This window comes from Heloderma suspectum, chromosome 8, assembly GCF_057233095.1.
Source record: "Heloderma suspectum isolate Gila_16-S chromosome 8, 16-S_ref, whole genome shotgun sequence".
In the NCBI taxonomy this organism is placed as follows: domain Eukaryota; kingdom Metazoa; phylum Chordata; class Lepidosauria; order Squamata; family Helodermatidae; genus Heloderma; species Heloderma suspectum.
The window spans coordinates 42,662,235-42,677,608 of record NC_139465.1 but is presented as its reverse complement, the minus strand read 5'-3'; the positions used below and the strand labels follow the sequence as shown (position 1 = coordinate 42,677,608).

General features: G+C 49.4%; 1 protein-coding gene across 2 annotated transcripts in view; it reads right to left on the bottom strand.

The window, feature by feature from the left end:
* CCDC102A (coiled-coil domain containing 102A) overlaps positions 1-9,169 on the bottom strand; it is a 63,948-nt gene extending 54,779 nt beyond the window's left edge. Inside the window, exon 1 of one of the 2 annotated variants that reach the window (XM_084812458.1) lies at positions 8,988-9,169. The gene's annotated coding sequence lies outside the window, so the exon portion shown is untranslated. The remainder of the gene's footprint in view (positions 1-8,987) is intronic. The other variant, XM_084812459.1, reaches the window with a different exon arrangement.
* Positions 9,170-15,374: the final 6,205 nt, after the last annotated feature.

Here is a 15,374-nt window from a genome sequence, read left to right as displayed (position 1 = left end):
GGCTTGGGGAGGGCTGTGCCCTGATAGCACCCTATTGTCAAGCCATCATTTATGCCTAATGCTAAATTTGGTCAAAGCACAATAGAGTAGTCACAGAAGGTGGCACTCTCTACAGAATTCCTAAGGGTCGAAGACTTGTGTTTTTTTTGTTTTGTTTTAATGGAAAGTTTGTGGTCCTTCTAGTTGCTTGACAGTATGTGGTCAATCATGCCTGGTAATTGTTATTGTAATTCTTTGTAGTAGTGTACTTAAATGTGATTATATTTACATGTGAACCGCTTAGGGATTTTATTATATTAAGCGGTATGTAAGTATTACTAATAAATAATAAATAAAATTGCAGCAGCTGCTGAATAAATTTGCAGGGCTTTTACCCCTCAGCATGATTAGCATCAAGAGGAAAAATAGATCTTTAAACATGTGGAATAAACTGTGCAAAATAACATAAATCAAGCAGAATTCGTTAATTTGCATACTTGATACACATCACAAAACCCAGCTTTTTTGTGGCAAAGAATTTTGGTTATAGGCAACAAAACTATGGCAGTTCTTATAGTCCTCTGTGCCCTACTATTTCCCCTGCAGGTAGAAAAACCTGAGCTCAAACAGAAATGTTCAGGAGCCCATCACCCCAGGCCTGAACAAAACAGCTGCATCTCTGCCATGTATAGCGATCTCTGACAGAATGCACCCAGCAGGTAGAGTCTTCAAATACTTTTGCCCCATTCTGTAGGGCAGGAGTAGGCAACTTGGGGGCATACCCATCCCTGCCAAATTTGCTGCTGAAACACATGGCAGCTTTTCATGCACCTTGTTTTAAAGGAGTGCCAGCCTTGTGTTAGAGCAAAATTTTGCTCCTGGAGGTGACTAGGGGGCCCAGTTCTGCTTTAAAACAAGGGCTCCCCACGTGCCTTGTCTTATAGCAAAATCACCACAAATTGGCCAGGGGTGAAGGTGGGGCCACGTGTGGCCTGCGTGCTACCCACCCCTGCTCTAGGGCTTTCTGCGCCGTGCCAGAGCTGTCCTCTGCGTGGTTTAGATGGCTCTACGCAACCGACTTGGGGAGCTTTTGTGCCAAGAGCTGAAACTGAAGAACTCGTAACCAGAGTGCAGCGGCCAGCGGTTCTGCCGGGCTGTGAAAGTACTGCAGGAAACCTTAATGGGAGGGTGCCGGAGAGTCTTAATTGGATAAGTACAGGGCACAGAGGATGGTCAGCCCACCAGTGTCAAGACAGCCCAATTGCTTAAACCCAACTTAGCCGTCACAACGAACGGGGGAAAGACGACAAGAACGTGCCAGAGCGCAGGTGCTGCCCCACAGCATTGCAATGACCTTGCCCCAATGTCCTGCATGTCCATGCTCTTAGGAAAGGCCCCGATGCTGTATTTGCTGGAGATTATGCATAAAGGTTCTTCCCAACAGCCCACAGCAGCCTTGTTGACCTTGGCCGGCCCATCCTCCCTCCAACTGAAATAGGCACAGGAATAGGGTTGTTTATGGTTCTTTAGGTATCAAGTAAACATTGGTGCAGGGCTTGCAAGCTACTTAAAGCCGCTAGTCCACAATTTTGCAGGGCCAAAGACAGTGGGGGCTGGTGGCTCCGAGGCCCGTGGGGCGGTGAATCTGCTCTGGGTTTCAGTCAGAACTCTAAAGGAGCCATCCAAAGTGCTTTTTAGTCAGAGTTCAGTCAGAGTTCTGACTGAAACCCAGAGCAGATTCACTGCCCCACGGGCCTCGGAGCCACCAGCCCCCACTGGCCAAAGATTGCCCCAAACATACATCGCAGAAGCGTCTGCTGCAGCTTTCTCAGAAGCCGTACACATGTTGCCCAGGATTATCTCTTCAAGGTAGTGAACAAAAGCTGCAAGTAGTACAATTAACTTATCTTCTAAGAAAACATAGAAAACTGACCAGCAATGTGCTCTTAATCAAGAAAAATCAATTGTCTAACAGTCAAAAGTGGAACTGCACTTTACTGCTAGGGTGACATCCTGATTTCTCCATCTTAGATGATTGTTTTACCCCTCTCTGCTGTAATAATACTGAGGAAGATGAGAGGGAGAAGCAGAGCCATTCCACCAGCCCTGCTGAGATATTTTTCCTCCCTCTTCCCTCCCCATTCCTTTTTCCTTGCCTGTTGTGTCTTTATAGATTGCAAACCTGCAGGCAGGGGCTGCCTTGTTTTACGGGTTATATGTAAGCCACTCCAGGGCTCTTTTTGGCTGAGGGGTGGGATAAAAACACTATAAATAAATAAACAAACAAACTACCCTGTTACCTAAGACATGGTGTGTTTCCTCCTCACTAGCCCTGAACCCCCAACAGAACATCCAATATTTATTGCTACGTGTATATTATTCATTTATTATTAGGATTTATACCCAGCCCTGAAACCGCACAGACAAGGTGGCTCCCCTTTTCTGCCATGATGGCGGCAGACTGAGCGTCCCAGGGAGTCTCACTGACAGGGCTGTAGTCCAAGGGTAGAGCCCCTGCTTTGCATGCAGAAAATCCCAGCTTCCATCCCCGGCCTCTCCAGGTAGGACTGGGAAGGAATTCTGCCTGAAACCTGGAGAGCCACTGCTGCCGGTCAGTGTACAATACAGAGCTAGATGGACCAAGGTTCTGACCATTCTATGATTCTATGACTCAGTACTCAGCAGCTTCCTATGTTCCATCATGTGTGTTCAGATGGTGCCCCCTTTGACCCTAACACTGGGGACAACCCCCCTCTATGCAAGAGGAATGATCGCACATGGCAAGCAGTGCAAGACATTTCCCACCTCTATTCTGCAATCACTGTGAGAATGGAAGCATCCAGAATTTGGTTACAGGGACAAGGATGTTCATACAATCATAGTATAGTAGAGTTGGAAGGGGCCTACAAGGCCATCAAGTCCAACCCCCTGCTCAGTGCAGGAATCCAAGTCAGAGCATCCCTGACAGATGGCTGTCCTGCCTCATCTTGAATGCCTCCAGTGTGGAGGGGCCCACCGCCTCCCGAGGCCATTGGTTCCCTTGTCGTATTGCTCTAACAGTCAGGAAGTTTTCCCTGATGTTCAGCTGGAATCTGGCTTCCTGTAACTTGAGTCCATTATTCCGTGTCCTGCACTTTGGTATGATGAAGAGATCCTGACCTTCCTCTCTGTGACAACCTTTCAAGTACTTGAAGAGTGCTATCATTCCTAGCCTGAAAGCCGCTCCAGAATAATCTCTAGGAACTATTGGCTCACTAGTTTTGTAAAGGACATATGGCTAGTATATTTTATTCAGAGCCCCCCCCCCCCATATCACTACTAATGATGGACAAATCTGTTGATGTCAGTTTCTCTCAGCGTCTCATTTTTTCAGTCTTAAGTTTGGTTTGTCTTGAACTTTGCATTAAAAAAAAGTTCACAGGGAAATTCATGTTCGTTTTCACATGCACTTCTGCTAACACATGCATTCTTGTACAAAACATTTGCCTATTGTACACATTTTTAGAAGCAGTTTTTCTAATAAAATGCATTCTTAAAGTTATTTTCACTAATACACACATTTTTGTGTGCATGTTTCCCTAATGTATGCATTTCAATTGGAAAACTCCATTGCAATCAATCCATTTGATTGCAAAACTCCATTGCAAAATTTGGAGAAGTGCAGATTTTGAAAGATACGAGTTTTGGTTCGTGTATTGGTTTAGAAGTGAGAAATTAGGTAAGGTCACATTGAAATGTGAACGAAACAAATTTGTCACCCATCCCTCATCACTGCACACGTAGCAAATTTCAAAGCACTTGATGTTTGAAGATACAAGTACAGCATCTGATACATAACCCAGGAATCTATTTATGAAGAAAAATATTCCATCATCAGGAGCACTGAAGAAAATAAAAGCATGAACATTTCAAGCGTTAACTAAATTGTACAGGCTGGTTCTTTTGATGTTATATGAATCCAAGGCGAGGGGCTTAACAAACAAAAGAGAAAAGTCAGCCTGGGTTAACAAAGTGCATGATTTGATGTGAGCACATACACATTATCAAGAGACTGATGGTGGCAGCCAAAAGCTCCAACACAACCACATTTGGTTACCAGGTGGAAGAGACCAGCGCCTCCAGGTTTTGGAGGGCCCCTGGCAAGGCCCCTCCCTCACTGATTCTGCTTTCTCCCCACCACTGTCACCAGCTGCTCTGGCTCCCCCTCCTCTTTCTCCTCGTTGCTGCCACTTGCTTGCTGGGCAGGCAGAGCGCCAGGGAGCAGGCAGGCCGTGGCCTCTGCTCCTCCTTCTCACCACCACCCTTGCCTGGACCAGTGTGAGAGGAGTGTGAGCAAGCAGGTTGCCATGATGAAGAGAAGGTGCCTTTGGGCCTTTGTCAGTGGGGCCTTGCTGGGATGTGGGCCCTTGGCAGGTGCCCAGCCATGACTACCCTTAATGCCAGCCCTGGAAGTGACCTCTGAAATAGCTATTTAAAAGGATCAGGCCTTTCCAAATCTGATGATTCTTTGAAATGCATAATGTTCAGTCTGCATAGTGTTTGAGACGTACAGTTCTTTGTTTTTAAGTGTTGTGGGGGGCGCAGAGAGGCAGTTGAAGAGCTGACAACAAAACTCATGACCAGTAGACCTCTCAAGTATATTCTGAAATTACCTGTTTCCCAGTTTGCAGATGAAGAGTTTGGTAAGGAGTTTCTATAAACTCTAGTTAGTGAGAACAGCCCCGGTTTCAGACAATGGCTTGTTCACTAACAAGAGTTTAAACAAACCACAGTTCTTCAGGTTTTGATGTACAGGGGAACTGTGGCAAGTTTTAAACCAGAAGTAGATGTTTCTGATCTCGTTCTCCAGCATGCAAAAGAAGAGGAGGAGGAGTCCGTGAGCCTGAGGCCTGTTCACATAGCAGGAAACCAGAGTTTCCCATTCATTCATTCATTCATTCATTTATTGCATTTATACCCTGCCTTTTTTCCTCTTCCAAGGAACCCAAGGCGGCTTACATTATCCTCCTCCTCCTCTCCATTTTATCCTCACAACAACAACCCTGTGAGGTGGTTTGGGCTGAGAGTGTGTGACTGGCCCAAAGTCACCCAGTGAGCTTCCATGGCTGAGTGGGGACTAGAACCCGGATCTCCCAGCTCCTACACTCTTTAGTCCAACACTCTTGCCACTACATCATGTCTGCACCAGGGCAGGAACAAAGATCTGGCCAATGGCCAGGCTAGCTGGGGACAATGGGAGTCATAGTCCAGCACATCAGGTGGGCAACGGGTTGGAGACAGCTGTGTTACAGCATGGAATGCAGGTAATCATATCTTACAGAGCCATCCTACATGTTTAGACAGAAAAAGTCCTACAATTCCCAGCATGCCCCAGCCAGCCATACTGAAGGACTTTTTTCTGTCTAAACACGCACAGGATTGCACCCTTACATTTAAAAAAAAATGGTCACCGAAAACAACATTCTTTGATTGGTTCATACAGGATGGCAGGCATGTAGGAACTGCTGCTGGGCTTGCAGAAGGTATGAACCAGTTACCCTGTGTGGGTGCTGTTCATGCAGCCTCCACAAATTTCCAGCTCCAGAGGACCAGTGAACACATGACGGTGATCCCACACCCAGTAATGTCAAGAGCATGCAGGACTGAGTCAGGCCTGCGGTGGGCCCATGTTCGCCCAGAAGTGCCATCTAGATAAAACGACCCTGGAACCACAGACACGGCAGTGGCTGCCCACACAGCAGGCAGCAGAGGGACTGGGATGCCGCCTCTGCTCGCAGGAGACAGCTACCAGCTTCTCACATACAGTACCTGAGCCGTTAGTTATGTCTGAGATTGCACCCCAACAGTGAATCACTCAGCAGCACATTCACATAGTGCCCCAACTGCCAAGCCTCTGCACGTGTGCTCCCAAGTAAGCAGGTCTCCTGTCTGCAAAACGCACACCTCCGCTCCCTGCAGCAGCTCTCCTGCTTGTAAAATGCACGCCTCAATTATCTGCAACTGCTTTCCTGCCTTCAAAACGCACACCTTGGTTCTGTGCAGCAGCCCTCCTGCTTGTAAAATGCACACCTCAAAATCTTTGCAACAGCTCCATTCTTCGCAAGGGATTTAACGGTTAATTGCCTTTAAATACCTCAGTGATGGAGATAAGGGCAAAAGAAGCTTGCAGCTGGAAGGTTCCCCATCCCTGATCAAATGGATGTATGATATGTTTCCAATCACTTTTGGAAGCACTTGTATCATATAGTTTGTACTGGTGTCCTAATATGCCCTGATATCATCCACAGACCTATTTATGAGTACATGACTTTGGGATCACAACCTATTCAAGGGATCATGACCTATTGAGGTGTTGGATAGCTGTGTGGGTACCGGATGTGTGAAGGGGCCAGCAGGAATGTACGAGGCTACTCCTGTCCCCTTGATGACACCACATGCACCGACAGCATTCCTCATCTGCCACATGATCAGCTCAGTCTTAGGAGCAAACTTCTCCTATGTTTTCAAATTATTTTAAAGTTGTTTTTTAATGTAAACTTTTAAATTGTTTTAAAACAGTTTTAATTGTAAATTGCCTTGGGGGTTCAATTATGGCAGAGAGATTACTAATTAATTATGTGTGTGCGGTTCCCTCCATGGGAACGGGAACTGGGATTGGTGCAGAAGAGGCTCCTTTCGGATGGAGCCAATCATGTGTTGGTTTGAGGTCTTTGCCAGTACATGTGTTCCCACTGGCCCCGTTCACATGTTCAAATGTCTGCATAGGGCACCTATTTCTAAATTAGCACTGATATTTGGTTGAGAAAAAACAATATTCCCATTATATTAATCCCCTGCTCTGAAACATTTATCCCACATTTTTAGTCAATTAACTGGTAAGATCCAGACAAGTAATTAACTAAAACACACTTCTAATTCCAACATTTCCACACTCTGAACTCCGACGCAGCTACAGCTGTAAAATTTCTGGGAATTTTGCAGCCATGTGGAAAAAATGTTGTGTTTTTACAGAGGAGGGTGGTGACCTATGATAGGGCTTTCTTAGCTGTGGCCCCCAACTCTGGAATACACTCCACAGGCAGATTGCCTGGAGCCAGATCCAATATATTTTGGTGCCAGGTGAAGATCTTTTTATTTGCACAGACTTTTTATCGTGTACAGTTTTATTGTTTTTCATCCGGCTTTTAGTTTCTCTCCTGCTCTGTTTCACTGACTTTTATTGTGCTTTTATGGACTGTTGTGGTATCCTTTTATGTTAGACAGTTTGGGAGGCCTTTGGCTTGAAAATCACCGTGCAGGTGGGTCAGTGGGAATCTGGACAGGTGCAGCTTGTTGCCCAGAGGAACAAAAGGGTGCACCCACTTCAACTACTTCTGCAAAACTGTAACATTAACAGGGCCACATTCCAGTACAAGTGAACCAGGCGAGTGCCTGAGGCGGCTGGGTTTAGGGGGGCACCTATCATGGGCTATGAAATGCAATAATAAAATATTCAAAAGCTGAATAAATGGAGGGGTGCCAAGGAAGCACCTTGCCCGGCCATCATTTGGTCTAGGGCTGGCCTGCCTTCACTACCTTTAAATCAGGTTGCTTCAGAACAGGGGTGGGCAGAAAGTTCTCCAGATGTTTTGGACTTCAGCGCCTAGTATTCCTGAGCGTTAGCCATGCTGGCAGGAGTGTTCTGGAAGCTGAAGGCCAGAAGATCTACCTTCTGCCCACCGCTGCCTTAGAACAGGGATGCAGAAGGTGCGGCCTTCAACTGATCTTGGACTGCCACTCCCATCAGCTCTCACTAGGGGCTGATGGGAGTTGCAGCCTAATAACATCTGGCCACATCCCCCACCCTTGCCTTAGGCGGAGCGAAGGTTCTGCTTTCTACATGCCCCCCTGCCCCATGGTCCACGGGACAGCTCTAGGGCCACACGGTGCCCCACCTTCCCTGCGGCCTCCCAGGCAAGCACCCTGGGCAGGGTTAGAAAGGGGCCTCACGCCACGGGCTGGAGCCGGAGAGTGGGAGGGCGAGAGCTGCCCCAGCTGCCCCCGTCCTCTGCTAGGGCTCTGAACGAAGCCTCGCGCGGGCGGCAGCGGTGGGCCGAAGGCGGGTCTCCAGGTGCTTGGGGGCTTCGGCGCCCAGAAGGCCCGGCCAGCCCGGCCAGCGGTCAGGAACGCGGGGAGCTGAAGCCCCGGCCATCTGGCGACGCGCGTTCTGCCCACGCCGGCCTTGGGGCCTGCCCGCGGGACGCTGCCGGGAGGAGCGGGGCGGCGGCGGCGGCGCCCCCTCCTCCTCCTCCTCCTGACGGTGACCGTGCCCCCCCCGCATTCCCAGCCCCCCCATTTCCCCTCCGCTGCCCTCGATTGGTCGGAACGCGGCTCCTCCGGCCGCAGGCGCCGCCGCCCCATTGGCCGGCGCGGCCCGTCAGTCCGGCAGCCGGCCAAGAAGAGCGACCACCTCGGGAGCCCCCGCGCCCCCAGCTCAGCATTCCGGCCCCCGCGCGTCGCTGGGCCAGCCCGAGCAAGCCGCGGGGGCCGGGCGCCCCTCCGCCCGCCCCGAGCGCCGCTGCGCCCGGGAGAGGAGGCTCTGCCTCTCCAAGCCGAGGCGGCTCCCCGGACCCCTCCGCCCCAGCAGGGACCGAGCGGGCAAAGTTCGGGCTTAACTTTCCGCGCGGGGGGGGGGGTTGGCGGAGAAGCGACGCCCCCAGCAACCCCCCCCCGGCCCGCCCGCGCACATTTAACCCCTTCCTCCCCAGAGCCGCCTAGGAGCCCGGCGGAGCAACTTTCTGCTCCACCGGGGGAGGGTCAGGGAGGCGACCTGTGTGGGCGCCCCCCGCCTTTCCGGACGCCCCCTCTGGAAGCAGCCCTTCCTTCCCTGCAGCCCGCCACGACGGGAAGGGCCCCCCCGGCCCACACGCCGCCCCCTTTTAGAGGCGCCCCACTCCCGTCTCGGGGGAATGCGACGCGCGGCCCCCGGCGCGCTTCTCTCTCCCCCCGCCGCGGCTGTGCCCGCGTACCTCGGCCCGGGGGATCGTCCTGCTCCGGCGCTCTGCGACGGGGCGGCTGGAGACGCGGGGCCCCCGGGGCTGGCGAAATCGCTCCCCCCGTCCGTCCGCGCCGCTGCAGGCAAGCCCGGGCGGGTCGGATTGCCGCCGCTGCCGCGGCCCGAGAGGGAGAACTTTTAGTCTCCTCCCCCTCCAAGCAGGAGGGAAGCGGGGGGGGGGATACGGGGGTCGTGGGGGGGGAGGCCTGGCCCCGCCTGGAAGCAGGTAGAACGATTTTGGGGGGCTTTTGTTTGACCTAATAAATGCATTAATTACACTAATAGGGATTTTTCTTATAGTCAACCTTTGCTTTGTTTTTTTAAATAAGACTGCTCTGGAGTAAGCAGGTTTTGGATCGTGGCCTGGGTTGGTCCGAGCAGTTGTGCCTGGCATCGGCCTCCGAGGCTTCTGTCGCTGCCGTCTATGAACATTTACTTGGGAGTAAGCCCTTCCTGAACAGAGAGAACTTTGCGCAGGATCGGACTGCAGGACCCTTGGGCACTAGGGAGGCTGAAATCAGGAGCTGTGTAGTAGTAGGCATGGCTACTCGGAAGTAAGTCCCACTGAGTCAAATGGGGCTTACGTCCGGGTATAGGATTGCAGCATAGTATAGAAGACAGAGGTTTACCTTCCACCCAAGGTAGGTGTCACGTTGGAACAGCCTAGCCATGCTGGCTGCAAATGATGGGAGTTGCAGTCCAACAGATCTGGGGGGCACCAGGTTGGGGAAGCCTGTTATTAGACTTACAGCGTAGAGATGCTGGAGAAATTTGAGACGGACTAAAATGAGCTCAGATTTCTAAGAATCCAACCTGCAGAATCCACTGTGGAGTGACCCCCCTCAGGCTGCACAGAGTTCGTGGCCCTTCGGATTTTTTTTTACTTTCCCAAAATGCACACACATTTAATCATAAGAAAATACGCATGTTTCTGCTGAGGAAAAGTTGGATGGAGTGGGGGACGATATGCTAAATGTTACATACTAAGGTACATTATGTAAATTGTTACGAAAACTCTTGTGTAATTATTTGCGTATTTTTCCATATGACGGGGGGGGGGAGGAAATTGGCATCTCTCTGTGAGCGGATGATGGAATAAAAGGCACCTGACAATCCACGAAACACAGATGGGCTGGATTTTGCACAGTCCGTACATCCCTATTACAGGTGCAGGAAATGCAAAAGCAGGCTTGCTTTTCGCATTTCAAGGGACCACAAAAGGTGCCGCTTGGCAGTGGTTCTGCTCCTACTTGCAGGGACGTTTCTGGAAGGTGGTGCTGGGAGATGACTGCGTGACCCCTCTGCATTCATGCTTTGGGGTTCCACCGGGTTCTGTTCTTTCTCCCATGCTGTGTAACAGCTACATGAAACTGCTGGGAGAAATCATCCAGAGATTTGGTCTGAGGTGTCACCAATATGCCAGTGATACCCAGGTTTATTTCTCATTTTCATCTGACATAGGTGAGGCTGTGGCTGACCTGAACTTGGGCCCAGCGATAGACTGGATGAGGCCAAATAGCCTTCATCCAGACAAGACGGAAGGATGGTTGCTTGGTTGGTTGTTCATCTACCTGCGTGAATGGTGTATGGCCTGTTCTAGATGGGGTTGCCCTCCCCCTAAAGCACGTACAAGGCCAGTATGGTGTAGTTGTTAGAGTGTGGGACTTGGGAGACACGGGTTCTAGTCCCCACTCAGCCATGAAGTTCACTGGGTGACTTTGGGTCAGTCACCGACTCTCAGCCTAGTACCTCACGGGGTTGTAAAATGGAGAAGAGGACAATGCTGTACACCACCTTGGAGGAAAGGTGGGATATAAATCTTACAAATAAGGCAGCCTGGGGGTTGGATGCAGCTGTTGGCTGCTGTCTGTGGCCCACAGAGCTATGGTGTGGTCTGGCCACTTTCCCTTGTCGCCTTGCTGATTGGGGTGGGGAACAGATGGCTCTTGACTTGCCGCCAACAGCAGCAGAAAACCAGCAATCTGTATCCGGATCCTGGCCTTGCCAGTGACCCCGATGCAGAGATGGCTGTTTCCTAGCTGTTGCCAGCAGTGAGGATACCAGCAATCTGTATCAAGATCATGGGAACGGGGGAGGCTTTAATCCTGGGAAACAGCTGCCGGAACTGCCCCCCCATCCCCTGATCTCCTTGTGTGTTGAGATGTGTCTGCACACATGTACGACCCCCGTCTCACCACCCAGCATTGCATGCAGCCCTTGGGGCCAAACATTTTGCCCCCACCCTGCCCTAAAGGATCAGGTTTGCAGTCTAGTGCTCATTGATCCAGCGCTGCCATTAGAGGCTCAGGTGACCTCTGTGGCTCAAAGCGCCTTTTATCCACTTCAGCTGATGCACCACCAGCTGTGACCTTACCTGGATGGAGATGGCCTGGACCCAATTACCCAGGATCTGGCAACCTCCCATTTAGACTATTGCAATGCATTGTGTGTGGGGCTGCCTTTAAAAACGGTTTCGAAATTGCAGTCCACCAAAAACAGGGCTACTAGATTACTGCTTAGGAGTGGCTGGTTTGACCATAGTACATCTGTGCTTTGTCAACTGCACTGGATCCCAGTTCATTTCTGGGCCCAATTTTAAAGTGCTGGTTTTAACCTTTAAAGCAGTAAATGGCTTGGGACCATGTGACCTGAAAGACTGCCCCCTCCAATATGTACCTACCCAAACCCTGAAGATCTTCCTTGGAGGTCATACTTCGAGTGCCCTGCCAAATGAGGTCAGGCAGGAGAACGCTAAGGAGAGGGCCTTTTCAGTAGTGTCCCCACAGTTGGGGAACAGTCTTCCCAGAGAGGTTCGTTCACCTGGTGCTACCCCTGTGGTCTTTTCAGTGACAGGTGAAGACCTTTCTGTTCTCCCAGGATTTTGAATAATGTATTTATTTTTTATTTATTTTCAATATTTATATATCACTCCACATCAGAAGAGTTCAGAGCGGTACACAACAAAGATAAAAGAATAAAACACCAGGATAAAACAGTTAAAACATTTTTTTGAAAGACGAATTCCAACAAGGTCGAATTTAATAAACTGCGGCTGGTTACGCAAGGAAGGCCTCTTGAAATAACAGTGTGTTCGGGAGGCGTGGAAGGAACACAATGTTGGTACCTGCCTGACCTCCAAAGGCAGGGAGTTCCACAGGAGGGGGGCCACCACACTGAAGGCTCTTTTCCTGGTGGACTCCAGCTGGGCCATGGGTCCATGTGGATCCACCAGGAACATGCCCTCTGATGACCTCAGTGACTGGGCAGGTTGGTAAAGAAGGAGGCAGTCTCTCAGGTATCCTGGTTCCAAGTTGTTTTTTATCTATTTATTACATTTATAGCCCACCTTTTTTCCTCCTTAAGGAACCCAAGGCAGCGTACATAGTCCTCCTCTATTTTATCCTCACAACAACCCTGTGAGGTGGGTTGGGCTGAGAGTCTGTGACTGGCCCAAGGATACCCAGTGAGCTTCCATGGCCGAGTGGGGACTAGAACCCGGATCTCCCAACACCCAGTTCAACACTCTCACCACTACACCACACTGGCTCTCTAGGGCTTTGTACACTAGTACCAATACCTTAAACTTGGCCCAGTAGTGAATAGGCAGCCAGTGCGGTTCCTTCAGCAAAGGAGTTGCACGCTGAAAAGAGGCATGGGAAATAATCCATGTAGTCTTAAAATCTGTGTTTCGTTTTGGGGTCCTATGGGTTTTGTCATACTTTATGGCTGCAATCCTAAGGCCATAAGCCTCTGAACTTGGAGGCTTATGGCCATCCAACTCAGAGAAAGAGGAGCGCTGGAGGCGATCTTTGCCTCTGCATTCCCCCCACTCTGTATTTTTGCTAGACGGGCTTTTTTGCCCATCTAGCTGAGGCATCGGGGAGGGGAGGGGAGGGGAGGGGAGGGGAAGGAGCCTGTGGAGGCCTGGGGATATGGCATAAGCCGTCCCCTCCCTGCCCACTGGCACACCCCTTTAACTTGCTCCCGCGTGGTTCTCTCTGCGCTGGCTGCGAGGGGGAGGGGAGCTCGGACTCCTGGGTGTCTCCGACCTTGGATCCAGGAATCTGAACTACTCTGTGGCCCCCCCGGACTGGCCACATAGGACATAGGATTGCTCCCCCTGTTGCTTTTGATTTTATGGTTTCACTTTCTATTTTGAATTTAAATTATTTTTATGTTTGTTTGTAAGCTGCCCAGAGAGCTGTATGTTATGAGGCAGGTTACAAATGTCACAATTATTTATTTATTTAATTAAAAAACAGCCGTAGTGGTATAAAAACCCATTATCCCAATTCAGGTTGCCGGTGATAAAACTGAACTTCTTGAAGAGTTTTAATTCACACTGGAGTTTCTCTTTGAAGTTTGATTTTTTTTTTTTTAAAGAATGGCCACTTTACTGTCAGTAACAGAACAGTGAAATGTTCTCCCACAAGTTTCTGAATATTGGTCTTTCTGATGTCAGATTTGTGTCCATTTATTCTTTTGCATAGGCCTGTTTGCCCTGTGTAGAATACAGAAGGTGATTACTGCCAGATGAGGCATATACCACATTGGAAGTTGAGCTGGTGAACAAACCCTTGATGCTGTGGCTGACATTTTTAGGTCTTATAATGGTTTTCCTTCTGTAGCGGATCTCAGGTTCCTAGAAATGTAAGTAGACCTAAACAACAGGGCAAAATTAACACAAACTTATAAAATAAAGGAAGGAGTATGTACAGAATTCAGATAATAAAGAAAGGGAAGTCAGTACATATAACAATGATGCCAAAATGAACAAATGCTTCCAGCATTTAAATAAATACAGTTTCAACAAGCAGTAATACTTATGCAACAGTGAGTCTGTTGCACTTCTAACCTTACTGTGCACAATCCCCCCCTGCCCCGGACACAGCCATATGTACAGATCTCTGCCAATTTCAGATGATGCTTCATGCATCTGATGAAGTGGACTCTAGTCAACAAAAGCTTATGCCGTAATAAAGGTGTCACAAGTCCTCGTTGGCTTTGCTGCAACAGACTGTAACACATGCTACCCCTCTGGAAATTGTACATAGGTTTGCACTGTTAGGCTGCACAGCTGAAATGGGAATATCAACAGGCCTCCCACCCACCCGAGAATCTCACTGCTTTGCCCAAGCAGAGTGATTCAAATGCATCCACATATCTGTCATTAACAGAAGATTTGTTGCTTGTGTTTGATGGCATTCTGCAGACCATATTGTTCTGAGTTTTGACCATGCTGGTTGCATTGAATGTGTGGAAAGACGAAAGAGGCATGGTCTGGAGTGCCCGGGTGATGCTTTTCCTGATGGCTTGGAATCCAGCCTTCAGGAGGTGACAGTCATGAAGAGCTAGAAGATGGGGCAGAAAAAGAGATTTGGCCTGGATTTGCAGCCTGGAATTTAAAGAGTTGGGAATGTCTACCTGCAGTTACCTGATGGGCCGGGGTGGGTGGGAGGAAGCAGTCTCGGGTGGGTGAGGGGTTCCCTGCACAAGTTGAGCTCTCGGAATCTGATGAAGGATTAATAGCTGTGCTGTATGCTTGGAGGAAGGGCTGTAGCTCAGTGGTGCAGCTCATGCTTTGTGTGCAGAAAGTTCCAGGTTCAACGTCCAGCGTCTCCAGGTGGGGCTTGGAAAGACTCCAGTCTGAAACCCTGGAAAGCTACTGCTAGGGATTTATGAGAAATTTGTTTCAGTTCATTTTTGATCGGGATTTATCCAGTTCGAACCTTCCAGACTGAACACAGACTCAGATGCAATCTGCAGTCAACGTCCGTACATTTCCAAACTTGCAATGTGATTCGTGGACCCTCCCAAAATATGCATTTGGACTGCAAGGAGGTCCAATCAGTCCATCCTAAAGGAAATCAACCCTGACTGCTCATTGGAAGGACAGATGCTGAAGCTCAAATATTTTGGCCACCTAATGCGAAGAGAAAACTCCCTGGAAAAGACCCTGATGCTGGGGAAGATTGAAGGCAAAAGGAGAAGGGGACGGCAGAGGATGAGATGGCTAGATAGCATCACCGATGCAATGAATATGGACTTGAGCACGCTCCGGGAGAGAGCGCAGGACAGGAAGGCCTGGCGTGCTATGGTCCATGGGGTCACGAAGAGTCGGACACGAATGAACGACTGAACAACAACAACAGTATGCATACATTTGAAAAATGTGCATGACAAAACGTGTGCTTTTGAAAAGGTGCACAAATATGCTTTAATCAATGGGAGAAGAATATGTACATTTCAAAGATGTGCATAACTGAGGCATACCTTTGGGAAAATACAAACATATGCATGGATTTTCATGTGAAAAGAAGCAAAGCTTGCAGTCTGATATGGACTCAAGTTAGAATGAGCT